General features: G+C 38.2%; 1 protein-coding gene across 2 annotated transcripts in view; it reads left to right on the forward strand.

Annotated features, from left to right (window-relative positions):
• Window positions 1-4,308: 4,308 nt before the first annotated feature.
• The window catches only part of FRS2 (fibroblast growth factor receptor substrate 2), a 112,215-nt gene continuing 88,952 nt past the window's right edge, over window positions 4,309-27,571 (forward strand). The window contains exon 1 of one of the 2 annotated variants that reach the window (XM_030323193.2): window positions 4,309-4,447. The gene's annotated coding sequence lies outside the window, so the exon portion shown is untranslated. The remainder of the gene's footprint in view (window positions 4,448-27,571) is intronic. The other variant, XM_030323194.1, reaches the window with a different exon arrangement.

The following is a 27,571-nucleotide window of genomic DNA, read 5'->3' on the forward strand; positions in this document are numbered from 1 at the left end:
TGGTGCCATTACTTGCTAGAACTAGCTATTCTTGTGTCTCTCCAGCTGGGCGGGGGTTGGGGGTGGGGGAAAGATGATCATACTCCATTAAGTTAGTTATCGTGAAGCTTATTTAAGTATTTGATATTATTTTTCTTTTCAATTTCCAAAGCTGTTGACAAGTAACATTAGCTACAACGCCATTAAAATGTTGGTGGTAATGATATCTACAATTTGATGTCTCCATTTGCCTGGCTTGTTTAGAAATGGTACAACATGGTACCCCACAATTTTCTATCCCAGAAAAACAATTTAAAATTGCCCCCAAATACATTGCAATAAATAGTTATGAGCGCGTGTAAAATCTACAAGGCAAAACTCTATACTTGTTTTTCCAAAACATCCATATGACCCCACACACCAGTGGCTCAAGCTCACTGCCTTCCATGACGATTTCACGTGTGTGAGGCCAACTCATATACCACCTGAATAAGGAGCTGTGTCTGAGCTAAAGACACTGACACTTTGTGGGATGCACATTCGGTCTGCCAGAGTATCTACATTTTCAAGAGACACCAGCATTGGGATTTTTATTTTACATGGTAGTTCTTATTTTAAAAAATTTGACCCAATTTATTTCTTAGTACAAAAGTCTGTGGGTCAAACAACACCTTTAAGGGCCCTCTGTCAAATATCTGCCAATTATACTAGCACATATATACAAGTACACTGTGCTTTTATTCAAATCAGCAAATGCTTTCCAAGCACTTGTGCTAAGGCATGAATAAAAGGCGAGGAAGACAAAATATGACAGTCTTTACAAACCTCACAGAGAGATGATAAATGCGTAGCAGAGTGTGGAACCCAGGACTGAAGCCCGGTGAGTTAAGTACTTGATCAGGTCTACATTAAAATAAACAAAAAACAAAGAACCCCATTATTTGAAGGCTTGGCAACCAGTAGACACCCAAGTAGATGGCTCTATTGTTTCACAAAACACCTTAATGCATTTTGGGGGTGGGAGCTATACAAAGCCAGAGCCAAGCCTTGCAACGGTTCCAGGGGGACCATTCCTACTGTGGCTTGGGCAGCTGGCACCCCCTTGAGCACCATTCAGGTTGTATTCTTTATGAATGGTACCCCCCGGTTTTGCAACCTGGTGATTCTGTCAACAAATAGGCCTGGAGTCTGGCCCGAGAGGAGGACTGAGAGCTAAATCCTTCTACATAATACAAAGGAATTTTAAATCTTTGCCTAGTGGGTGGAGGCAGGAGGGTGGAGGGATTCCTATGATGGGGAGAAGAAAGGGGTTTGGAAGAAAGATCTCTAAAATGAGGGTGGGCCAGCAATTTGGCAACAACCTGGAACCTACACCTGGTGAGAGATTCCCTGTAATGTTTGAAAGGGACACACAAATCCTGTCATCTTCTTTACCTTCTAGGAGACATTGACAAATGAAGTCAAACAACTTTTTCTTTGGCATCAAATATAGCCTTTGAACCTCTTATGTGTGAATCAGCAGATAACCAGGAAAGTTTCAATGCTCAGGCTCACATAGCAACACTTGGCTAAATATACAATACTATAACAACTTGCCTTTTTGCTCTTTTTCTTCAAAAAGCTCAAAGTGCTTATACTTTTATTTCCTCATTTGTTCTAACATTCCAGTGTGGGAGGGGAAGATTTATGATAACATTATTTATAGATGGAGAAATTGAAATAGAGATTAAATCGCTTACTCAATGTTGCATAGTTTGGGTGCGGAGCCCACACTGGAATTTGGTTCTCCAAGCTCCTGCCACGGAGTGGAGAGAGCAGGAGTTTTGCAATTAGAGAAATCTTTGTTGGAACAATCCAGATTTCTGCCCCTTAATAACAATGTGGCCTTAAGTCAATCATTTCACCTAGGTTTCAGTTTTTCTCGTCTGTAAATTGAAGACCATAAAACCTCGTATTAGTAGAGTGAAGACTGATTTAGAAAATGCGTGTAAAGCCCTGCCACAGAGTAGTTCCCAAATAAGATTAGTTCCTCCCCTAACCCAGCATTATCTGGTTAAATTTCGGCACAGATTTAAAGTAATCAAAAAGAATCCTCCATGAATACTAATATTTTTCTAGCCTCATCTCCCTTTGAGAGCATACATAAATAAAGTGTTTCAACACATCATTTAATCCAATGGGAGAACTTTTGCTTCACTAGAGTTATTCCTGTTGTGGATAATTAGAAAAAGAGAGAGAGAGAGAGAGAGAAGAGAGAGAGAGAGAGAGATGAATGTGGAAGACAAGAGAGTGGAGTGCAGTGTTTCTATAACTTGAGAATGTATCGAGTAACCTGCAAGGCCTGTTGTAACACAAATTCCTGGAACCCACCCCAGAGTTTCTGATTCACAAGGTCTGGAGTGGGGCCTAATAATTTGCATTTGTAACAAGTTTACAGACAACGTTGATGTTGATGTAGCTAGTCCAGGGGCTACATCTCTGGAGAAGCACTAGCTGTGTGTGGTTAAGTGAAATTCTAGGGGTGGGGCCCAGCAATCTGTGCTTTATCAAGATCTCTGGGTAATTTTGATGCACTTATCAGTTTGAGAACCACTGGCAAAGTAGTGAAAAGTATCTGAGGAGACAGACCCACATTCAAATCCTGACTGCACCACTTACTAGTTACATAAACTAGGTTGGGCGACAGACCTCTAGCGTCCTGTGAGAGCCTGACAAACAAAGTCTGCGATTCAGGTTTCTTCTCACTGTCCCTATAAGCTCCTTGGTGGAAAGAGAAGTTAGTGACTCCTGCCAACCTGGGCTCTGTTTTTCACTTCTTCACACTTCAAGGCACGAAAGTTGCTTAACTTTGGGTATTAGGGAAGTATTTACAAACACTTCTGCAATCACAAAAATAAAATAAACAAGACGGCCGTGTAAATAAAGCCAGTGGCAAAGGCATTGTTTACAACTTAAATTCATAATAACGGGTTCTGAACCATGTCCATTTCCCTGCCTTTCTTAGTAGAAAATTTAAGAAATCTTCCTCCCCCACAGTTTTAAGAGATGCTTGTAAATTTGTTTTGCAGATAGTATGCATGCTAAGAGTTTCCCGCACCCTCCCTCCCATGTCTGGCCTCAGATACAGAATCTGCCTCAAATGTTCAGTGCCTTCCTGATTTTGTGACTCAGGATTTTTTTTTTTTTTTTCTTTTTCTTTCCCTTCTTTCCTTGCTTGGCATCTGGCTCTGTAGGTCCTCATACTGTCCCAGCTCACAGTGTCACAAGAATCCAGGCTGGCCCCAGGACATTCTTTGGCTTACCTACCTTCATTTTTACGATTGCAAAATCCTCTACTCTTTATTTCCTTAACTAACCTTTTCTATCGCTTACTGCTAACCCACAGTTTCCAAATTACCCCCTGCTAGAGTGATCCTGATCCGGGGAAATTGTTCCTATTGATGATGGAGTATGGAAATTGTTAACGTTTACCCAGTCTTACTTGTTACTAGGTACACCGAAGCGTTTATCATGCATTTTCATTTTGAATTCCTACAACAATCCGGAGGTGATTACATATATATGTGCACACACACGGCAAATGAAGAACCTGAGGTTTAGAGAGGGCAAGCAACTTGCTCAAGGTAAAAGAGTAAGAGTAAATAACAGGATTCAGCCAAGATTTGAGTCTCCCAGCTCTTGGCTTCTGTTCAAATACCAAGTAATGCTGAAATATAGGAATATAATTTGCCTCCTGTCCTTAAAGAACTTAAAAATCTCGTTAGGGGTAGACGAGATTTAAACACACACACACAAATTAAAATCAAGAGCCACTGTTTATGGTATTGGGTTTGACCGGCTTCCTCCCCTGCAACATGTAGATAACAGCAACCTCAAGGGGCTTGGGGATGATTAACTGAGTTAAGCATCCGAAGCGCGTAGTACATACAGTGCCTGTGTGGAGTTAGCGTTCAAAAAAATGTTAACTACCATTATTTTTAAAGGAGGCGGACTGGAGTGGAGAAAATACTGGAGTCGGAAGGCCGGTTGTGAGGCTAGACCCCTGCACCCAAATTCCCCGATCCTCGGTTTCATGGTCTGGAAAATTAGGTGGCTGGAGTGGAATAACTGGAAGAGCAGTAAGGGACGCAACCATAGCCTGAAGATGCAGAGGGCCTCGGGGCCGAAAGGGTTAGTGACGAGTCTGGGGGCGGTTTTACGGCGCTAGGCGGGAGAGGCCACGCCCCGTCCCGCCCCACCCCGCCCGGGAGGCCCTGGCAGCTCCGGCCCGCTAGCAGTTCCGGTGCCAAAACCCTTCCCTCCCCCGCTCCCCCGGAAGTGCTTTTCCAAGGTTCGGGCCGGAGAGAGGCCTGGTAGGCACAGCTGCTGTGGCTCGATCGGCTCCGCGTAAGGGCTCCTGCCCTGGTCGGAGCCCGGAGGTCCGCGGCCGCCGACCCGCGCCTGCTCCCTCCCAACGTCCAGGCCGACGGTGAGTGGCCGGGGGAGCACACCCGGACTGCCGCCGGCCGCGTCAGGGCTTGTGCTCTCGGGCCCCCGCTGCCCGCTCTACGTTGCGGGCTCGGCTGTCGGGGTTCGGGGAAGGGGCTTGATGACCGCCGACGTTCTCGCACAGTCCGCCGGGCGGGAAGAAGCGGGCGGCCGGGCCTTGGGGTAGGCGGGGCGGAGCCGAGGAGGGGGTTCCTGGAGCTGTTGTAGCCGTTGGGACTTCAGAGTGGGGATGGGCTGGGCCTCCGTCCATCCGACCTCCTCATTTCTGCTCCCCCAAATCTTCGCGCTGCATTTCGGATTTGGTTTTCTGTGTCGACATGAGGCTGGGAACCTGGACACCAGACTCTGTCATGGTTCCAGTTCCCGACTTTTGCATCCTTTGGCTCTGTCCTCGGGTCAGTAATTAGCCTGGGTCCCAGGGGTGTCGTCTCCTCGGTCCCAGAGCTGGGCGATGCCTGTGTAGATGCGGGGGATCCTTTGCAAAGCTTTTCGTCCAGACCCGCCTAGGGGTTTCCCGGGATCGAATTGGACTGCTCTCGGGACCGGTTCTGGATACGTAGGTCAGTGTGGCACCAGCGTGTCTCCCACGATCTTTACTCACTGGAAAGCTTGCTCAAGCTGTTGTTGAAGTCACTTAGAAAAACAACTTGCTCGAGCAAAGTCAGTAGTTGAGATGAGTTCTTTTTTTTCTTGCAGGCTTAAGGATGCTGTTCTCTAATATGCACTCCTAATTCTTGTGGCCATCTGAAGTCACAGTTGAACGATGAGTTCAGTTTGCGGTTATTGCATGAATTAATTGCAGAGGGTTGGCGAATTCTTGTATCCCCTCTTTCCCGAAGTTTGTATGCCTTCATATTTGGAACTGTCATTTTCCTTAACCTTTAAAGAAAAAATTTTTTTTTCTCAGTAACTCCATCGGGGTTCCGTATACTGTTGCAATTGTGCTGCATTGCAGAGGGTGCACACAGGTGGGCAGAGGGGTTTCCTGGGTGTGTGTTTTTAACCTATATTTTGAAGTGTTTACCTCCGACAAATTGAGAGTTTCCTAGAGGAGGAGAAAGTGATGTAGGTAGTTTTTTTTTTTGTTTTTTTTGTTTTTTTAGTGAACAGATTTTATATAATAAACTGCTGGAAGGTTTGTAGGAGATAAGGGTTTTCCACACTTAATAGTGATTTTTAAATTATCACAAGAAAATGTGGTTACTGCAGGTTGTGGCTGTCTGCAGATGACCACTGATTTTGCAATGCAAGTATACACAAAACCAGCTTTGTGAAACCAGTGACACTTTGCTGCATTTCTCATCTTGTGCTTATATTAGGACATACACTGTAGTTTTTTTGGGACTTACCTCATTCTCCTCCCACTACTGGAAGGGAAGGTAATATCATGAATTAGGGAAAGTAGACTGAAGTGATAAGTTTCAGTGAGCTCTCCTGTGGACAAGAACATTTATTTTAGTGTTGTTGATTTTCAACAGGCATAGGGTGGATGATTTTTAAATGGTTTCTTTTATTCCTTTATTGATTGGTCAAAGGGTGGATGGTTTTTAAAGTCCCTGGAAAAAATTGTGGAGGGAAGATTAGTTGCCCATGTTTTAGATAGGAACTCTAGATTCTTAGTCATATGAAGTACTTAATTGTTTAGAGCTTCTGGTTGTAATATTGGAATAAAGAAAATCTGCAAAAGGAGTCAAGTTAGACATGATTCTGAATCCATACTGAGAGTATGATAGCTAATGTGTTTAGAAGGGAAGTATGTAAAGAATTGTAAGAGCAGAAGAAGGTAATTGGGGAATTTCAGGTGCCCTTAGGTACTGTAAATTTTATTCTGCTCAAGTTCATTCAATAGATATTAAACATTTACATTGTAAATTTTATTGTATTATTCAAGTCAATTCATTGGATACTGAACTTTTGCTGTTAGGCATCAAGCTATGTCAGGCAACCATGTAGGAACAAATAAAGATATGGCCAAAAGCATTAAAATTCATGTTTTGGCAGTAATTTCCTAGGATGTGTCAGAAATCATGAAGAGGTGAATTGAATTGTTAGGCATATTAAATTTTTCTAATGGGAGGTGGGTGTTGTGTTTCATGAAAAGCACTGTTAGGCATTATAGTATACAAAGATTAAGTTTTTGGTCTTTATGAATTTGAAGTCTAGAAGGGGATGTAAGGTATCTGTATAAAAATATGTAAATGCTTACTGTGTGAGTGGTTTGACCCAAAGTTTGGAATTCTATGAAAGGAAAATTGGTTCATTTTTAACTGGAGTAATCAGCTAAAAAGTGGAGGTTAATAATATTTATGAAGGTAGCTCTGAAGCTGTTGAACGCTTAGCACTATGCTTTATGCTCTTGGACTCACGTACATTTTCTAAGTTTCACAACAACATATAAGCATCTTTCTTAATCATGAGGGCAATACTCAAATATCTTAAGTTGCTGAGTCTCCGTTTGAATCCAGGTCTGCCTGGCACCAAAGCCCGTGCATTTCCACTATATCATGCTGCCTCCCAATAAACTGGTAACCTGATTTTACCATTGCAGAGGGTAAGACTTTGCTAAGACAAAAATTTAAGGGTTGGTAGTAGGTGGATGAAGAAGGCTTTTCAAATAAAGGGAATGAGGTAAGCACAAGTGTGGAGGTGGGAAAGGCCATCGTTTACACAGAAAAGTTAGTGGACAGATTACTTAGAATATAGGGTTGATTTTTGGAAATGAGAGATGCGGTTTGAAATTTTAACTGGGGTTGGATTGAGGAACATATTTAAATGCTGTATTTAGGAGTTAATGAGAAACAACGAGGTCTAATAGTATCATATGTAAAATGGTTGTAGAAAGCCAACTTTCAATATACATATTGGGCAAGGGCAGTGGCATTGAGATGGGGCGGGGGGAGGAGCAATTGTTGGGGGAAGGTTGGGGGGAACTGGAAGTTGAAAATTATACTCATTTTAAGTATGGGTGATGGTGATGGTGGTACTGTTATTAGAAATCTAGGCAAGGAGGTGCATAGTGTGATCAGTTTTGAATATGTTGAGTTTTTTATGTACTTGCAAAACACTGGAAATGCCCAGAGGCTTTTGGAAATGTGGGTTTGTAGTTCATGAGAGAGGTCAGTGCTAGGCATATATTAAATATGGGTGTAGAGGACAATACAAATAGATGCACTTGTTGAATCTGTATAAGGAGATGAAAGAGCCAGGGGAGAGTTTATGAGGGAAGAAAAAAAAGTGAACCTTTATTTGAGATGGCATCTGTTTAAAACAGGAGGAAAATAAATATAGTCTGTATTGTATTCTGCTCCCTCTCATTGCAGATTCAGGAGTACAAAGAATCTGATTATTGAAAATCCAGTCGGGAAATACAATTTTTTTGCCATTGCTAACAAGAATATTATGCTACTGTTACCCCATTTCATAGAGGATGGTTATTTCAGAGTCATTTGTTCCAGAGTGTTAGGCTTTGATTACTTAAGAGCTGTTTGGTCTTTTCTTTTGGGCATTTGCTGGCAAGTGATATGTGAGGATTTGGAAGCAAATCTCTGATAAGTATTCTGTTTATTATGTATGTGACTTTTAATTTTGATTTCGATATCAAGAGTCTCTGAATATTCAAATATATTTTTGTGCCTTCCTTTCCTACTGGCTGCTAATAGTGCCTTTTATAGAAAATGGTATTTAATTACATACTTTTTTTTTTTAAATTTTTGACGTTTTATTTTTTGAGAGGGAGAGACAGCATGAGCAGGGGAGGGGCAGAGAGAGAGAGGGAGACACAGAATCCGAAGCAGGCTCCAGGCTCTGAGCCGTCAGCACAGAGCCCAACACAGGGCTCGAATCCATGAACGTGAGATCATGACCTGAGCCGAAGTTGGAGGCTCAACTGACTGAGCCACCCAGCCACCCCTAATTATGTATTTTTTTTCCAACTCTCTTTTATAAGTACTTTTGATTAACATAAGCAGTTTTGTCTTTAATGTTCTGATTATTCTAGAGGGATAGAATTGTAAGATACTTTTATCCATCACCTAATGATACATATATAAAAACTATGTATTTTTATTTGGGAACTATTTAAGTACTATAGATTTTTAGAATTTCCTGTAGTTTTCTGTTTAGATACTTAAATATGGGGAACCTGTGTATTAATGTGTAAAAAATTGTAATAGTTTAAGGAATGAGGCTTAGAGTTGTAACTTTATGAGGGCAAGTTTATTATTTTTAGACTGAGTAACCATGGAAGTGCTTATTTCCTTCTTGAGGATTAATATATCCCTTTTGTTTTTGAGGAATATGTTTTTTTACTATATCAGGCACTTGGGAATGTCCTAAGAGTCCTGCGTCAGTGTTGTTGGAGGCAGGGGGGTTTGTGTGTGCTTTGTCTGGGCTGGTTGGCTTAGTTGCAGTGAGCCTGGTATTATTGAGGCAAAGGTCAGGAGTTCCATTTAGCTTTAGTCTGAGTGATGGCCAGGGAAGTACACCTCTAGCCAGCTGTCTTGGAAATTCCTCAGTTGTCATTGGTCACAAAGGTGACTGGATTAGGATGGATCTTTATACCACTGAAAGGATATTAGCGGAAACTTAGCATAATGGTTAGTAACTCTGACTCTGGAATTAGACAGATCTGTGTCAAAATTCTTGGTCTGTGACGTTGGGAGAGTCCCTAAACCTCTCCAAGCCTCTATTTCCTCATTATTGAATAGGTTAATATTTGGTTTGGGCATGTCCTACCGTTGTTTTCTTTTTCCAAGTGGGAGTTAGCTGCTTAGACCTGTGGTTCCCTAGTGCTGGACTATGAAGTGTAGTCCGTGAGAGTTCTCACTTGTCTGAAATGAGAATGAGTTAGCTTTTCATAAAACTAGATCTGTTGAATTTAAAAGACAGTATTTTTTCTAAAAGTATCTTTACCATTTCTGATGTAAGCATATTAGTTCTTTTATGAAATAATGCTGGTGGTAATTGACAGTTATTTTCTTTTTAAATGTTCTTGTCAAAATAATAGTTGGCAACTCAATGCATGTCCCCCAGTTTTATTGTTTTTAAGATTATGCGTGTCCCCCCAGATGTTATTGTTTTTAAGATTATGGTTCTGTGAGATTTGAAAATCTTGGCTTAAACAGAACCAGGGAATTGGGGGAGATTACTTATCCAATATATTATACATAGTCACGTTAGGTTTGGGGTACATTCTACCCTTCCATTACCCAATAGGGGCTGTATTTTGATTCTCACCACCGCTGAATTTAATGTTGTGAAGTTTTACATGAAGACCTTCAAGGAGCAGTTCAGATTATTTTCAATTCAGACAGGTTGCTTCAAATTATTTAAAGCTGTATTTCCTAACCAGAGTCTCGAGAGGAAACTGGTAAATTATGGGGGCTGTCTGGGGGTGCTGCTCTAAGACATTACTCTGTTGATTAGCCAACAAGATAAATAACTAGCCTTTGACATAGTGAAGTAGTAGAAATTGGCTTTCCTTTTCACCTCTTCTGCAGGGAAGATCTTTGAAGCTAGAGTACGAAAAGCTTTTTTAATATAGCAAGTAAACCTTGTACAAATATCAGTATTCAAAATGCTTTCTAGAGAAAGAATAGTTCAGCACTTTGCATAATGGGTTATGTAAGTGGAGCCACAGAAGTCCTCCTGGGGACACAAACCAATTATTAGCATAAGCACTATTGAAATTACATTCAGTTGTCTAGATGGGAAGTGTTTTTACTCCCTCGTTCACTTAGCACTGGGGGGCCGAAAACTTAAGGTGCAGAAGCCCAAATTACTGTTAAATTAAGGCTTAACATTGGTTTCCTTTTAGTGTTTTTGGATAGGTAATTTTAAGAATTGCGAGTGCTATAGAAATACTGAATATGTGTTAGAATACCTAAAGGAAAATGTTCAGGTTAAGTTGAAATAGCTTAGGCCCTCTGTCTTTTAATGTTAAAGGAAACTGGAGGTTTATTGCTTTAGATATTAAGGATGTTATTGTTTTATAGAGTTTTGTTGTATATCATTGTTTCTGGTAAGTAAAAGACTCGTATAGAATTCGTTTATTTTAAAAATGTTTACATTTTTCCTTGGAAATACTCCTGATGGCAGAAATGAATGGTATGCTCAGAAGTCTGGAGAGGTAGCCCAAAGAGTCCTGCTCTAGGTAGAAAACTTCATGATTCCTATAAAAATTCACATGAATTTCACATTTTGCTATTTTATGTAGATGTAAACAGTATTTTAAAGCACTGTCGGCTAAAATTGGTGCCCCCCAAAAGGAGCGATATGTTCATCCTGGGGAGTTTCATATCCCTATGACATGGCTTGTTTAGTGGCAACTGTGCTTAACCATTTATTTTGGCTCATAAAAGAAAATGCTGTGTTGAATGCTTTTTGGTGGGACATGGGATTGTGGGCAATTATTGACACTTTATAGGTTTTTAACAAACATCAAACGGTTTTGAATACTACTAAGAAGCTGTAGTTTCATAGAAATAAAATGACTTTAAAAGGAGATTTAATCAATTTTAAGATGTTCTTTTATATTTTAAGATTATTCAATTATCAACATATTTCTAGTGTTATAAAAAATATCGCAGCAGTGTCTAATTGAACTTTCTGTAATGATGGAAATGTTCTAAGTCTGCTATTCAATATAGTGACCCTCATATTCCTACCAAGCACTTAAAGTGTGTCTAGTTTTATAGGAGAACTTTTAAATTTTATTTAATTTTAATTAGTTTAATTGCGAATAGCCTCACTTGTGTGAGGCTAGAAATCTTTCTGCCACTCCTCAGCTCAGTTATAAGCCAAGATTAGGCACTTGGTAAGTGTTTCTTAAATGAAATAAAATTTTTATTGTTTCAATTTTTTTTTTTTTAATTTGAGAGAGAGAGAGAGAGAGGGTGCGAGTGAGTGGGGGAGAAGGGCAAAGGGAGAGGGAAAGAGAATCGTAAGCGGGCTCGGTCCTACAACCTTGGTATCGTGACCTGAGCCAGAATCAGGAGTCTGAGGCTCAACTGACTGAGCCATCGATGGGCCCCCGTTGTTTCAATTTTTAAGACCAAAGTTTGTGAAATAATCTATTATTTTTAGAGAGTGATCACTAGTCTTGATTATTTTCTTCTGTGTTAATTTTTAAATTTTACTTTTATTACAAGAGTATACAGTGTACTGAATGTACAATTTAAATAATTATACAGTTGGGGCGCCTGGGTGGCTCAGTTGGTTGGGCATCCGACTTCAGCTTAGGTCATGATCTGGCAGTCTGTGAGTTTGAGCCCCCGTGAGTTCAAGCCCCACGTTGGGCCCTGTGCTGACAGCTCGGAGCCTGGAGCCTGCTTCTGATTCTGTGTCTCCCTCTCTCTGGCCCTCCCCTGCTCACACTCTGTCTCACTCTCTCTCTTAAAAATATATAAACATTAAAAATAAATAGATAGATAGATAGATAGATAGATAGATAGATAGATAAACAATGAACTACCACTAACTAGCTGGAAAAATAGAACGTTGCTAGTATCTTTGGAGTCCCTTTATACTCCTCACCATTTGTGTTCTCTGACATGTGTTCTAAGTCACCACCATCTAAATTTTGTGTTAATCATTCCCTTTTCCTTTTTATTTTAATGAATTAAAAAAATTCATTTCCCTTTATTCCAGTTTGGAAGTTAAATTTTATGTAGTTTTCCTTTATTTTAGTTTTTCCTTAATCCCAACAAATTAGATATTGTTTTAAACACTTGCTTTAATTTGCCTCTGTATTTACAAATGTCTTTGCTCATCATTCCCATTTGCATCTCAGACCTCTTGTCTGGGATCTAAGACCATTTTGTCTCTGCCTGAAACATATCCTTTACAATTTTCTTTAGTGAGGGTCTGTTGTTGGAAAATGTTTCATTTGTTTGAAAATATATCTAAGTCTCATTCCTGAAGATGGGTTTTTCTGAGTATGCATTCTGTGTTAGCAGTTAGCATTCTTTGTTCATATAGCTCTTATTCCATCTCTTCTGGCTTCTGTTGCTTTGAAAAATCTGTAATCCATCTAATTGCCATTCTTTTACAGATACCTGTTGTTTTATTATAGCTATATTTAGAATATTAGAATCTGTTTTGCACACCGTATTTTGGTATGTCTAGAAGTTGATTTCTTTTTATTTATCATGCTTGGAATTCACCAGGTCATAGAATCTGAGGAGTGGTCTCTTGCAAAAATTTTGGAGAACTTTTGGCCATTTTCTCCTCAAATTTTATCTTCTGTATTTTTTTTAATCTGGAACTTGTATGGAAGTATGCTCAGTCTTCTTACTCTACCCTCTATGCCTCTTACCTGTCATATTTCATTTTTTATATTTCATATTTCCATTTCTTTATCTTCTGTGTTGTGTTCTGGACAGTTAGATCCTTCTTCCATTTGGCTAATTCTTGCTTCAGCTGTGTTTAACCAGTTTATTGAATTAAAAATTTTTTTCACTTTGTTTTAACTATGATATTTTTATAGTAAAATATACTTACCACTTTAAACTTTTATTTTCTTAAAGTACTTTTATTTATTTGAGAGAGACAGCACAAGTTGCAGAGGTGCAGACAGTGAGGGAGAGAGAGAATCTCAAGCAGGCTCCACATTGACGTTGTGGAGCCTGAGCCAGGGCTTGAACTCATGAAACTGTGAGATCATGACCTGAGCTGAAAACAAGCATCAGATGTTTAACCGACTAAGCCACCCAGGTGCTCCTAAACTATTTTAAAACTGTTAGTTCCGTGATGTTAAGTACATTCACTAACACCACTGTCCATCTCCAGACCTTTTTTATCATCACAAACTGAAACCTGTGCCCATTAAACAATAATTTCCCATTTCCCTCCCTTTACTAGCCCCTGGCAGGAACTGTTATACTTACTGTTTCTATGAATTTGGCTATTCTATACCTCATATAAATGGATCATATAATATTTGTCCATTTGTGTCTGGCTTATTCACTTAACATAATGTCTTTAAGGTTCATCCATGTTGTGTAGTATGTTCATTGAGTTTTAAAAATTTTTACCTACTCTATTTTTTCATTAAGTTCCGTTTTAAGACTGCTTTATCCTTATTATTTTTTGGTAGTCTGCTTTTTCTTGGCCATGTTCTCAAAATTTATTTTTAAAAAAACCTATTAAATATATTTCTTTTATATTTGTCTGATAATTTCTATATCTGAAATCTTTGCATATGATTCTGCTGTTTGTTCTGGTGTATTAATTTTACAGAGTGATTTTTAATACTACTTTAAAATGGTAGGTTAGGGGCGCCTGGGTGGCTCAGTTGCTTATGTCCGACTCCAGCTCAGGTCGAGATCTCGTGGTTTGTGGGTTCGTGCCCCTCGATGGGCTCTGTGCTGACAGCTCGGAGCCTGGAACTTGCTTTGGATTCTGTGTTTTGGCTCTGTCTGTCCCTCCCCCACTCTGTCTCTCTCTGTCTCTCAAAAATAAATAAACATTAAAAAGTAAGATAAAATAATAAAATTGTGTAGTTTAGAGCTTATAAGTAACCCCTGGTGGTTAGTATCTTGTTTCCTTAAATTTTGGTCAAATGTTGTTTGGTTTATTTATGGTGTAGTTACTTTTTTTCCTTTGCAACTAATAAGCAACCTGCAGGGAGGTATCCTAGTGTTTTATTTTTTTCTTAATGAAAACTAAGTACAGTAATATAACTTATCTTTGTATAGTGCTTTCTAGTTTGCCAAGGATTTTTATATTTTATGATTTTATTTTATAGTTCTGGAAACTAAGACAGACATAGCTAATAAGAGGTAGCATTGGAATTTAACCCTGGTTTACTTAATATTCTTTTTACTAGCTACACTTGCTTTTTAAGTTATTAGATAGACTGTAAACTTAGGGCATGGTCTGTGTGTGTCTTGTACACTGTTACACTGTCAGTACCTTGAACTTTTGAGTGAATAAATAACGTAGACATGAGTTGCTCTCTGACGAGGGTCTTATAAGGTAGTATTGTTATAATCATGTTCTTATGTAGTTTTATGTTATATATGCATATAGATAGATATAATGTATAATTACCATATAATTATATACATGTGATTGTTGAGAGCTTAGAGCTTGTGTGGGAGAGGTTTTTGATGCTTTGCATAACTCCAGCTAAGATTTTCAGATCAAAAAGTGATGGATTTGCATATAGCAAAGATTTGGTTTACTTGAAAATACTAGATGTTGAAGGGGTGTGTGGGTGGCTCAGTCAGTTAAGTGTCCAACTGTAGATGTCGGCTCAGGTCATGATCTCACAGTTGGTGAGTTCAAGCCCACAGCACAGAGCCTGTTTTGAGATTCTCTCCCTTCTCTCTCTGCCCCTCCACTGCTTCTCTCTCTCTCTCTCCTCTTCTCTCTCTCTCTCAAATAAATAAATAAAATAAAATATTAGGAAAAAACATTAGGTGGTGAAGGTTGGTGAGGCAGATTTCTTATACTAGTTCAACTTCTTTTTCTAGTTGTTAAACAATTCTTTAAGATTTGGTCATCAGAGGAAATTACTCAAGGTTTTCTTAAGGTCACTTTTTGCATTGATAAACTAAGATGTCATGTTGATTAAGGTAATCTTTTGACCTGGTGAATTGGTAGAATCTGGTCCTTTTTTTCGCTTACTTCCTACCTTCTATCTCCCATTCTCAGTTAAAGCTGAAGGACTTAGGAATTATTGAATCTTGGCTAAAACAGAATTCATTCAATGAATGACTGAGTCAGTAAATAGTTATTGGGAGACTAGTAGGTATCAAGAGCCATGCTTGGCATTGAGGTTAAAATGGAGAATCAAGGTGGATGTGATTGCTATCATGTAGCACAATTTAGAGGTCATGAACTATTATATCCTTTGTCTGTGTAGTCACTTAATATATTTAAATTGAATATATGTAAGAAACATCTTATTTATATCTGTTGAAACTTTTCTGGCAAGGGAGAGAATTCTGAGGACTATTGCTTAATGGAATATGTAAGTATAGGGTTTGAGATTCAGAACTATTCACTTAAGCATATCTGAAAATTGACTGATACTTTCATTTAATTGAAGCCTTTTATTAAAGCCTGACTTAAGTAGTTATGGTTCAATCTAAAGTCTGCTATTTGCCTCATGTGGTTTTGTGAATAGTAGTAGGCAGTAGTGTCTTGAAAGATATATATTTCATGGCTCATTTTACATTACTTTATCTCCCACCCCCTCAAAAAAAAAGTGCCTAATATATATGTAAGTAGGCATAGGCATTAAAAAAAAAAAAAAAACTTTTATTATGAGGTAGAGACTCATAGGAAGTTGCAAAAATAGTCGTGTCCTATATACTCTTACCTCAGTTTCCCCAATGGTGACGTTTTATATAGCTGTCATACATATGAAAATCGGGAAGTTGATATTGGTACATTACTGTTAACTACACTACAGACCATGTACAGATTTAATCATTTTTTAAACCTTGCATCTCTGTGTGTGTATGTGTGTAGTTCTATACAGTTTTATCCCATTGTATAGTTTTGTGTAACCACTACCATGATCAAAATTCAGAACTGTTCCATCACCACAGAACTCCCGTGTTACCTGTATATATTCACAACCCCACCCAACACTAGTTTTACCATTTTGAGAATATTGTGTGAATGAATAATATAGTATGTAGCCTTTTGAGATGTATATTTTAAAACTATAATTTGTTTTATTCCAGAAGTAAATAACATTTCAGAAAGGTTAGACAGTGGAAAAAAAATAATTTGAAACCACCCTCTCATAGTTATCATTTTGGAGTTTTTTACAGCCTTTTTCATATGATGTTTTATATCATATTTTTAGCAAATGCTCAACTTTGCTTTTTTTAACTTAATATTACATTAAACATTTTCTGTTACCATCATACTTAATTTTTACTATTATAGGAAATGTTGCAGAAAACACCTTTGAGCATATAGATTTCATCATATTTTTAGTTATTTCCTTAGGGCAGATCCCAAATGTGTGATATTAAGACAAAGGATATGAAGGTTTATTAGTCTTGAAACATTTGGTCAAATTGTTCCCCAAGAGGATAGTATTACATAGTATTACTAGTAATGTTTCACTGTATCCTTGTTAGATTGGATATTAGTGTTACTCCCCCCCCCCCCACCCCCGACTTAATAAGGTGAAAAGGTACTTCACTGTTCTAATTTTAGAGTGCATTTCTTTATGTAACATTTTTTTTTCTTTGAAGAGGAAAATTGATTGTAGTGTCAGAATGACATGAACTTTTAAAATGTGATTTGCTTTTAAGTAATTAGAAAAGCATTTTAACATCTCTGTTAGTGGTCAGCAGTTCTGAGCAGGAGGTTGAATCACCAGATCCTTCTTTACATTACCTGTACCTCCTAGTTTGCAGGTGTTACCTGCGATGCCAGTTTCTGCATTGCTTCTCTCTGGTCTCTACGGTTCTCTCTTGGTTACTATCCTCAGTCTGGATTCTTGACCTTTTCCCCTGTTCCTCATCAGAGAGTGGCTGCTCCCTCCACTGGTACCACACCAGCACTTCATTCATTTCTCCCATGTTCTTGTCAGCTTCAAGTGCAAGGTCATGCTGCTATGTTAATGCATTACTGTGATGTTATCCTTATGGCTAAGTATAATCCTGGGACACTCTGGTGGCCACCACAGAAGTTATATGGCTAATAATGTATGGAGTGTATATAAGGTACATGAACACAAAAGTAACAGAATACAAGGAAATTGTACACCTTTTACTTTTCTGTATGTTTTGGAAGATAGCAGTATTCTAGAATAGTAGACCATCAGGATAATAATAAACCCTTAAACAAAAGTTTTTAGTTGAATGTTACTAAGTGCTATGCACTGTGCAAGTAGTTTATTTAGTCTTCACAATTTTCCCATAAATTTTGGGGGTATCTAGATAGGAAGATCACATACGTGATATGGAACAGGGTAATTGAAAAGTTGGTTAGCAAACTGATACACTGTTTATAATTTTAACTCAAATATACACTATATTCCTTCACCATTTTTTGGCCTCTGCAGTGTCAGTGTTTTCTTTATGGGTAGATTCTTTGATTAAAATTCTGGATTGTCAGGGCACCTGGGTGGCTCCGTCAGTAAGTGTCCGACTTTTGCTCAGATCATGATATCGCAGTTCTTGAGGTTAAGCCCCATGTCAGTCTCTGCACTGACAGCTCAGAGCCTGGAGCCTACTTCGGATTCTGTGTCTCCCTCTGTCTCTCTCTGCCCCTCCCCTGCTTGCATTCTGTCTGTCTCTCTCTCTCTCAAAATAAACATTAAAAAAAAAAAAAGAATTCTAGATTGTCTTTTAACATAATCCACACCTAGGAGGCATAATCTATTAGATATCATAACAGTATCCATTTCCTATAGAAGAGAGAATTTAAGGCACTTTCTGTGGTTTATGCTTTTTTCCTTATTCTTTTAAAGCTGTTTATATACACCTAATTCCATAATAACTTTTAAGAAAACAATTAGCCTTTGAATCTTTTGAACTTTTCAACATAATTTTCAGAGAAACCACCCCTTTTGCACTCATAATCTGTCAGAAACAGCCGGCTCTTGTTAAGCATCCAGCTCATTTGTTGAGAGCAGAAGGGTGGGACATGCCAAGAAAGTGGTCTACTTGGAAGACTCTACCAGGTGCAGGTGGTCAGCCTGTGGTGGGCATCAGGGAGTGGTTTATAGAGGGCTTGGAGGGCTTTATTTCTGTAAATTATGATAAGGTAAAGGCCATTTGAAAGAGTTTCTCCTGAATGAGCATTCTTTTTTTTTTTTTTTTTTCAACGTTTATTTATTTTTGGGACAGAGAGAGACAGAGCATGAACGGGGGAGGGGCAGAGAGAGAGGAAGACACAGAATCGGAAACAGGCTCCAGTCTCTGAGCCATCAGCCCAGAGCCTGACGCGGGGCTCGAACTCCCGGACCGCGAGATTGTGACCTGGCTGAAGTCGGACGCTTAACTGACTGCGCCACCCAGGCGCCCCTCTTTTTTTTTTTTAATTTTTTATTATTATTTTTTAATGTTTTATTTATTTTTGAGACAGAGAGAGACAGAGCATGAGCAGGGGAGGGGCAGAGAGAGAGAGGGAGACACAGAATCCGAAGCAGGCTCCAGGGTCTGAACTGTCAACACAGAGCCCGATGCAGGGCTTGAACTCACGGACTGTGAGATCATGACCTGAACTGGAAGTCGGACGCTTAACCGACTGAGCCACCCAGGCGCCCCCTGAATTAGCATTCTTATTTCCATTTTATAGATGAGAAAGCTGAGGCCTCAGAGAGTTGAGTAACATTCCCAAGGTCAGGCAAATAATAAGTGGTAGAGCCCAGGACTTGTAACCTGGAGTCTGTATAGATTCAAATATAGAGTGTCCTCTTAATTGTGCAGGCGCTAGATGCCTTGCAGGTCATCTGGTTTACCCAGTTCAATGAGTAGTCTTGGGTGGTCCTTCAGGTCATGCTTGGGGGTCATGGTTTACAATTATTCTACTTCTGGGTCCTAGTTTCACGTTGCACTTTAGTATTGTTTGTACTATGTAAAAACGAGAGTGCAGGGGCGCCTGGGTGCGCAGTCGGTAAGCGTCCGACTTCAGCCAGGTCACGATCTCGCACTCCGTGAGTTCGAGCCCCGCGTCAGGCTCTGGGCTGATGGCTCGGAGTCTGTTTCTGATTCTGTGTCTCCCTCTCTCTCTGCCCCTCCCCCGTTCATGCTCTGTCTCTCTCTGTCCCAAAAATAAATAAACGTTGAAAAAAAAAATTAAAAAAAAAAAACAAAAACGAGAGTGCATTCCCAGGTGAAAATTAGGCTTACAATATTTGTTTTATTTGATATATACATCCTGATATTGGATGTGTATATTTGAGAAATATGGCTAAGATCTTGTGTTGTAACAGCTGAGGTAATCGTGAAATTAAACACTGTAAAAGGGAAAAGTGGAGTAGAGAACACAGACATAAACTTTTCTCTCCCTTCTGTTAAATTTCCTTCATAATTTGGGATCTAATCAGTCATCTTTATCCATGTCATTACTTGTTATTTCATGAAATATCAATTGAGCTATTAGGATTTAAAGAAGAAGATATTTTCTTGTAATTCATGGGTGTCTTTCTGTCCTCGCCAAGAACACATAAGCCTTTTGCTGATAAATGTTTGTCAATATTTAGAGTCTGATATGTATTTTTAGTTTGCATTTTGCTTTTCTAGAACAGAAAAAAAACATCAAACAAACCTTAAAATACCCTTATTTCCATTAGTTTTCAGATGTTAGAGTCCGAAAAAGTTTTCCCACAAAGTAAAATGCATGTATTACAAAATAATTCATTGGGTTTTCTATTTTTATTACTGAAGACTATAACTACAAGCAGGGCTTCTGATCATTATGAGATAATTGGTGTTACCACATTGAGTTTTAATTCCAGCATTACAAATAGAAATTTTTTTTTTTCAGTTAGCATAGAGAGCTGTATTTCAGGTAGTATATGAGACTATTAGGCAATTTTTAAACCTTGAAAATAACTTAAGGAGGTCTCAGTTTTACTTTAGGTGGTCCTTGACTCAAGATAGGAAACCATTGACATGAATTTAAATATGTATTTGTTTAGTTGTTGATCCCTGAGTTTGATATGATTATAATTAATATTATGATTAGCAGTACTCTTTAATTGAGTGTATATCAAATACCTCAGACACTCTTGAGCCATAATAAATGTAAAATAATTTAGAATAAAATGAACATTGTCAGTTGGTAATATTCTTGTCCATTTTGTAAATGTCAAGATATATTTAAACTCTGCATAATAATGATGAGGAACTTTTTACTATCTGTTTTCTTTCTTTCTTCTTTCTCTTCTTCTTCTTTTCTCTTTCTTCTTTTTTTTTTCTTTCTCTTTTTCTTTCTTCTTTCTTCTTCTTTCTTTTCTTTCTCTTCTTTCTTTCTTTCTTTTTCTTTCTTTCTTCTTTCTTTACGTTTATTTATCTTGAGAGAGAGGGAGAGAGAGAGAGAATCCCAAGCAGGCTCCACACTGCCAGTGCAGAGCCCAATGCAGGGCTTGATCTCATGAAGCATGAGATCATGACCTGAGCCAAATCAAGAGTCAGATGCTCAGCTGACTGAGCCACCCAGGCACCCCTACTTCCTGTTTTTTAAGTATATCTTTATTTCATGAGTTAGTTTGTTGTTTGCATTAGTCTGAATATTTGAACCTGGTAAAGGAATGTATAGATTATTTTTGATATGCTAGCTAGCATCTTTATTTACTAGATATATTCTAGACCTCATTAGGCTAATTGGTTATGACAACAAGCCTTTGTGCTATTTAGTTTGATTTTTTGTTTTGTTTTAAACAGATCATGAAGTCTAAATTTGGAATGGTACATAGCAATATAGCTGTGTGCTTAAATGGAAGTCAGTGTTGTTAACAAGAGACCCCATAAAGGATTTTTTATTTTACAAAAAATAAATATGATCCTCTTTCTAAATATTATCATGTTATATACTCCACTCCCCTTTCAAGATTTTTTTTCTAGTTTTCTGGTTTATAATCGAACGGTCAGATTATAATAAACTTTGGAAGCAGAGGAAGAAGAGGGGATCAGATTAGTATTAGCTGCTGTTTGTTAATTGTTCTTTTCATCTAGTAGCAAAAACATATTAAGGAACAACATTAAAAATTAGCTTGAGAAAGAGTTTGAACTGTTTCTTTCAATTTCTTGAGTTTTAATTACTGAGGGACTGCTGTGTTCAATGTTACTCGGAATTTAAGAGATAAAGAGAAAAATTCCATTAAAAACGATACCTTAAAAGTTTGTTATTTTGGCACTTGAAACTTACTGCGCCACGACTTTGTCTTTGTCTTCCCCTTCCCCCCCCCCCCCCCCTGTTTTTAACTGCCTTTTGGATTCAAATGATTTTGGCATTTCTTAGACTCTTCACTAAATATTTCTGGTGATATAGCCATTTGAGATCTAGACCTTAACCGGAATTCCAGCCAGTTTTTTTTTTTTCCTTTTGATGACACACAGTGCTGACAAAATTATATTACATCCAGTTTTATTTCTGTAATCAAGGTTGCTTTTGGGTGAGATAAATTCCTCATCTATTTCATCACCTATTGTACTTTGTTTCGACTGGTGCAAAGTTGCCGTAGTGGTGCATATTCTCACCAAGGAGGAAATGAGTACGTTGGTTATTGGGTAACTTCTAGCAGCATAGATTCTTAGTTAACACTGCCTACAGATGAGGAGTAGAACTATTTATGTGTCAGAGGATCAGGGAGAATTGTCTAAATTCCTTAATGAATTTGAAGTTCTTAATTTTTAACAAAAGGGCAATATGTGTACAGATCCAAAATTTAAGGTACAAAAGGGTTTATTGTAAAAGCAAGTCTCCTACCTCCCTGTCTACCAGGCTCCTTCCCCTGAGGCAATTGCTGTTTGTAGCAAGTTTTCTACATTTACAACCATATTCACTCTTTATTAGCTGCATAATATCCATTGTATTGAATATACTATAAATTCCCTTTTTGGTGGACATTAAGCTTGTTTTCTATCTTTTAATTAAAAAAACTTTTTAAAATTTATTTTGAGATAAGACAGAGCACTAGTGGGGGAGGGGCAGAGAGAGAGGGAGACACAGAATTTGAAGCAGGCTCCAAGCTCTGAGCTGTCAGCACAGCTGGGTGGGGCCCAAACCCCTGAACCATGAGATCATGACCTAAGCCGAAGCCAGATGCTTCACCAACTGAGCCACCCAGGCGCCCTGTAACTTTTTTTTAAGAGTTTATTTATTTATTTGAGAGAGAGAGGAGAGAGAGAGAGAGAGAGAGAGAGAGAGAGAGAGAGAGAGCTTGCAAGCAGGGAGGGGCAAGAAAGAGGAGAGAGAATGAATTCCAAACAGGCTCCACACTGTCAGTGCAGAGCCCCTTGGGGGACTCAAACTCATGAACGTTGAGATCATGACCTGAGCTGAAATCAAGAGTAGGATGCTTAACCAACTGAGCCACCCATCTTTTCTTTTATAAATAATGTGGTAGTTGAGTATTGTATGCATATTTCACTCCTTTGCAAATATATCCGTACTTTAAGTTTTAGACGTGGAATTTCTTTGCAGTACTGTGTGTGTGTGTGTGTGTGTGTGTGTGTGTGTGTGTGTATGCATTATATATGCATATATGCATTACACTTTTTTTAAATGTTGGGGCGCCTTGGTGGCTCAGTTGGTTAAGTGTTCCATCTTGGCTTTGGCTCAAGTCATGATCTCGTGGTTTCATGAGTTCAAGCCTTGAGTTGGGCTCTACACTGGCAGCATGGAGCTTGCTTGGGATTCTCTCTCTCCCTCTCTGTCCTCTCCCACTCGTGCTGTCTCTGTCTCTCTCAAAGTAGATACACTTAAAAAATGTTTTTTATAAAAGTTATTTTTAAATGGTTATTTATCTTCAGAGAAAAGGCGGGGAGGGACAGAGAGAGAGAGAGAGAAGAGAAAGGCTCCGTGCTGTCGGCATGGCTCCATTTCAGGAACTGGGAGATTATGACCTGCAGTGAAATCAAGAGTTGGACACCCAGCTAACTGAGCCACCCACGTGTCCCCAAGATTTTTGATAAATACTGCAAAATTGTTCTTGGTGTATTCCTTTCTGAAGTTAGAATATTAGTTTTATAAGGCAATGTTTGTAGAAGTATGATCACTGATTGGTTATATGCTATTTATAACTAGATTTATTTCCTTATTTTTATTAATTAGGTGATTGCAAACTGATTACTGGCATTGCACAAACTACTGACGACATTCACTTGTTTACTTTGCCAAAATGTATTGTTTTAATTACTAGCAGTCTTTGTAATTTTACTCTTTTAACGTAGGTAGCCTCTATCTTGTAAATGAATTATTTAGAAAGGGTTTTGGCTAGGGGATGGGTGAGTTAAAAAAAAAAAGGAATTTGGAATTGGAAGCCTATTTTTCCAATAAGTCGCATAAAAATGGTGTTTCGCTTACTAGGTCAAGCCATAAAAAAATGATAACCTATTATATCGCAATATATTTGAAACACTTCAATAATACTGGTGGAAATTCATTCATTCTGCTGCATCCCTATCTTAATGGAGCTGTGTTGTGATTTCCATTACCTGGAACTGGAGAGTTAGGGTGATACCTTAAGAGCAGAATGCCTGGAGGGGGTAGTGAATGAGTTGGAGGTAAAAGAGGGAGATATTACAGTAGAATGAACTTCAAGTTGGTAGCAACAAATGGAAAGTCCTTTCATTTGTTGCTACCTGGCTGTGCTGGGACCTGGTGAGGGAGGGAGCTGGGAAGAGGAAAAGATAGGATTTTCCTTCCTTTTCCTTCTTAGTAACTTTCCTTTTACTAGTACCATTCAGGAGGTCCTGATACCTGGAATTCAGGTAAGTTGAGATGAATTAAGACTTGATGGAGGTGATGGAGGGGGATGAAGAGTGAAAATGTCTGTAATTGACAGAAGGTTTATAGAGTCTGAGAATAGGAAAGTGGAATAGAAAAGATTCTAGTGATAAGACAAAGAACCATCTGTAAAGCATTTATAGTTTTTGTTTTTTTTTTAATCTTTTATATTTTTTTGGAGGCAAGTGAGTGGGCAATGTTGAAGGCATTTTAAGCATTGTTCTGGGGGAGAGGACAGTCAGTGACATCTTGGTTACGTGTGGATTTCTTTAAGGGTACTCCAACCATTCTTCCCTGAAGAAAGTGTACACAAAGGCTCTGACTTAAAGAGAGTGTTCTATTATATCCCAGTTGGTTTAAAGGTATCTGAGCTGGTGTAACTTGAAGTGTAGCAATAATTCTCTTTCTATTTGGTTCCATGGTGGAGCAAAACAGTTGACTATACAGCCGTTGTCCTTCAGACATGTCTAAATTTCTCAGTCTATTTATGAGCATCAACAACACTTTGTGCATACTTCTGCCATGGGTTGAATACGTCTATTTTCCTTTAATTTAGCTTAAAACTAGTAATGGAATTCCTGAGGTTTTGAGAGGAATAGTGTTGGCAAGCTTAGTTTTGAAACTAAAGGCAAAAGATACCAAGCAAAACAGGAGACTATTACTTTAGAAAGGGATCTTAAAACTCTGCTGACATTTGCAAACCCAGTGTCTTATATTTATAAGCTTTAGATAGGAACTGCTATTTTTCTAAAATTGTTGGTTTAAAAATAATTGTTACATTTGTGCATTTTAAAACTTGCTTCTAACACACTTTGGGTATGCTGGAGCTCAGCCTTTTTAGCAAAGTACTCAGACATTCGGGCATCAGCCCTTTTGGTCTACTCTGTCTCAGACCATTTAGGATAATTAAGATGGATTGTGGATGTTAGGAATTTGATAAGCTTCCATTAAAATCTAATGTGGTTTAAAAAAACTGCTTAAAGTCATCTTTGAATATGTTTAAATATGCTACCATCATATGAATTATGAAATTTAGCCGAGTATTGCTAAAAGGACAAATGATGGCACTTGTCATTTTGATGTTTGTTCTTTAAGTAAGTGTACCATTTCATTGCCTTTGGAAGATATTAGCTGCATGTACTCTGAAGGATTATACTAATTAAAAATAGGCCTTTCCCTGATTAAATCTATTTAATTCTAAGTTTTGTGTGCATGCAATTAATATTCATTTGTGACCTTAGCATTTATGCAAATTTTACCCTCATCCCATGAGCTTTTTTTGAGTGCCTATTCCATGAAACGTATCTGTATATTTTGTTTTGTTAGGTATTTCTTACTATTTTTAAATTCCTGCAGTACAAGAATTACGTTTTCTTATATTCTTTGGTAGTTCCCCCAATGCAGTGCAATGAATGCCTTGTTGTGGGTAGATACTTAGAACGTATTTGCCTATTTGGCCATTTAACAGATACTTACCCAAGGTTTACTTTGTTCTAGAGTCTGAGGAGCAAAGGTAAGGGCTCTGCCTTTAAAGTCTCTAAGTTGCTTAGACTTTGATAGGAGATTGAGAAAATAAATCAATTACGGTACCATGTGTCTTTCATAACTTTGGAATTATCTTTGAGAGTGCCAGAGCTCTGCTTCTGATAGAGGTTTTTGTACTCTCTCTCTGAAGAATGGAAGCTAACATTTTTAGGTGTCTAATAGGTTCTGTGTCAGTTTATCCTCCTAAATCCTTTGGCATAAACATGATGTCCATTTTAAACATGAGGAAACTGTCTTAGAGAGGTTATATAATTTGCTGAAGGTCACTTAGCTAATAAGTTGTAGAGTTGGGATTCTAACAGGGTTCTTTCATTTACACCAAGGTTTCTTAACTCTAGCACTATTGACATTTGGGGCAGTAGTTTTTTGTTGTGAAGGATTGTCCTGTGCATTAAGGATGTTTAGCAGTATCCCTGGCTCTACCTGGGCCAGTACTAGGGTAGAACAAGGAGGCACCTAAGGCACAAAATTTAAGGAGTCAATCAATCTCAGGATTTTCAAAGTTCTTACCTGGCATTTAATTCTTACATCTGAGAAAGTTCTCCCACGCTTTGGCTTCTAGGTTTTGATTTATATTCTCTGGAAATGATATAAGAACTGAATCCCCTAGGCATTTAGATGTTCCTTGGGAGTTGGAGAACAGTATGAGCAGGAGCTTTTTGCAACTTTATCTTTCAGCCCAGAAGGCATGCTGTTGGGCAAAAGGGACTAATAAGAAAAGCGCTAAGTAAATACCTTCTAAATATTACAGAGTTTAGAACCGTTAGGTGATATGTTACAGAACAAAGATACCAATTGCTTCAAACTAATGGAGACTTAGAGCAAAACTATACATTGGATATATTCAGCTTAATTTATTTTGTGCCTGGTAACCTAGCATTTTCCTGCTAGTATTGATTTTATAACATTAGAAATTCCATTAATTATTTTCTCATATCTCTCCTTCAGTATAAGTATATCCTTGTTGTATGGATAAATCCATTAATACCTTTTGACTGGACTGTAGTTTGCATGCTGAACTCAATCTGTATTGTTGGTGTAGTTCTCGAAAATGGAGTCGTTCAAAAATTGAGTATATAATAAAACCTTGAATTTTAGGAATATTGAGAAAATGGTGCCTGCAGATTATGAATAGCGTGCCAGATTTGGGGTCTTAAATAGTTTCAACTTACATTTAACTTTCTGATAAAGCATTAATATTTGACTTGTGATAATACCCTTTTTCTCTTTTATATTGATAGGACTGGGGTTAGATTATAGTAATCCCTGAAAAGCTACTAGAGTAGGTAACTCTTGTTATAGGCAATAGAGAGCCATTAAAAGTTGTTGAACAGAAGAGTAATTTAGTAAAGGTAACTTTTCAGGAGTATTATTCTCACAACCATATGTATGATGTATTGGGCAGCAGCCTTCACAAAGGTCAGGTTAGAGGCTGGGCAAGAGGACATAATGAGAGTCTGAACTAGGATGCTTGAATAGGAATGGGTAAATAAGTCTGGATGAGAACATTTTTTGGAATATATTTTTTTCTTGATCATAAAAATATAGTAAATGTATAAATACAGAAAAATAAGAAGGTATTACTTTTATTTCTATCATTTAGAAATACAACCACTTTTATATTCTCAGGCATTCCTTTTTAGTTCTGTTTCATCTTACGTCCTCCTGTGTGCCTCTCCACACCAGATTTTGGAGAAAGAGCCCAGAAGGCCAGATTCTCTTCTCATAGGTTATGAAGTTTTTAAAGAACTGACTTTCTAAGATGACATGATTTTATTTCATATGCAGCAGGAACCCAACAGGTGTTTGTGGAATGAAGTGGCAACTGCTGGAATTCAGTGAATAGACAAAGTTAATGCCTAGGTTTTGAGATTGTATGACTAATGGTAAAGGGGAATTTGGCTAGCTTTTGATGGTGAAGTTGTTAGTGGTATTGGTAGTGATAGAGTGATCGAGAAGAGAATGGGTTTTATTTGGAGGTATTGAATTAGATGTGCTGGCACAATATCTTAAGTTGAAATCTGGAGCTTAGCTGAGTATTTGAGGTGATCACAGTGAGAAAATGTGGAGAAAGAATTGAGTTTAGAAATAGCCACATTTCTGGTCAGAACAGTGTTTCTGACACATCAGT

The sequence above is a fragment of the Lynx canadensis genome, chromosome B4 (genome assembly GCF_007474595.2).
Source record: "Lynx canadensis isolate LIC74 chromosome B4, mLynCan4.pri.v2, whole genome shotgun sequence".
In the NCBI taxonomy this organism is placed as follows: Eukaryota; Metazoa; Chordata; class Mammalia; order Carnivora; family Felidae; genus Lynx; species Lynx canadensis.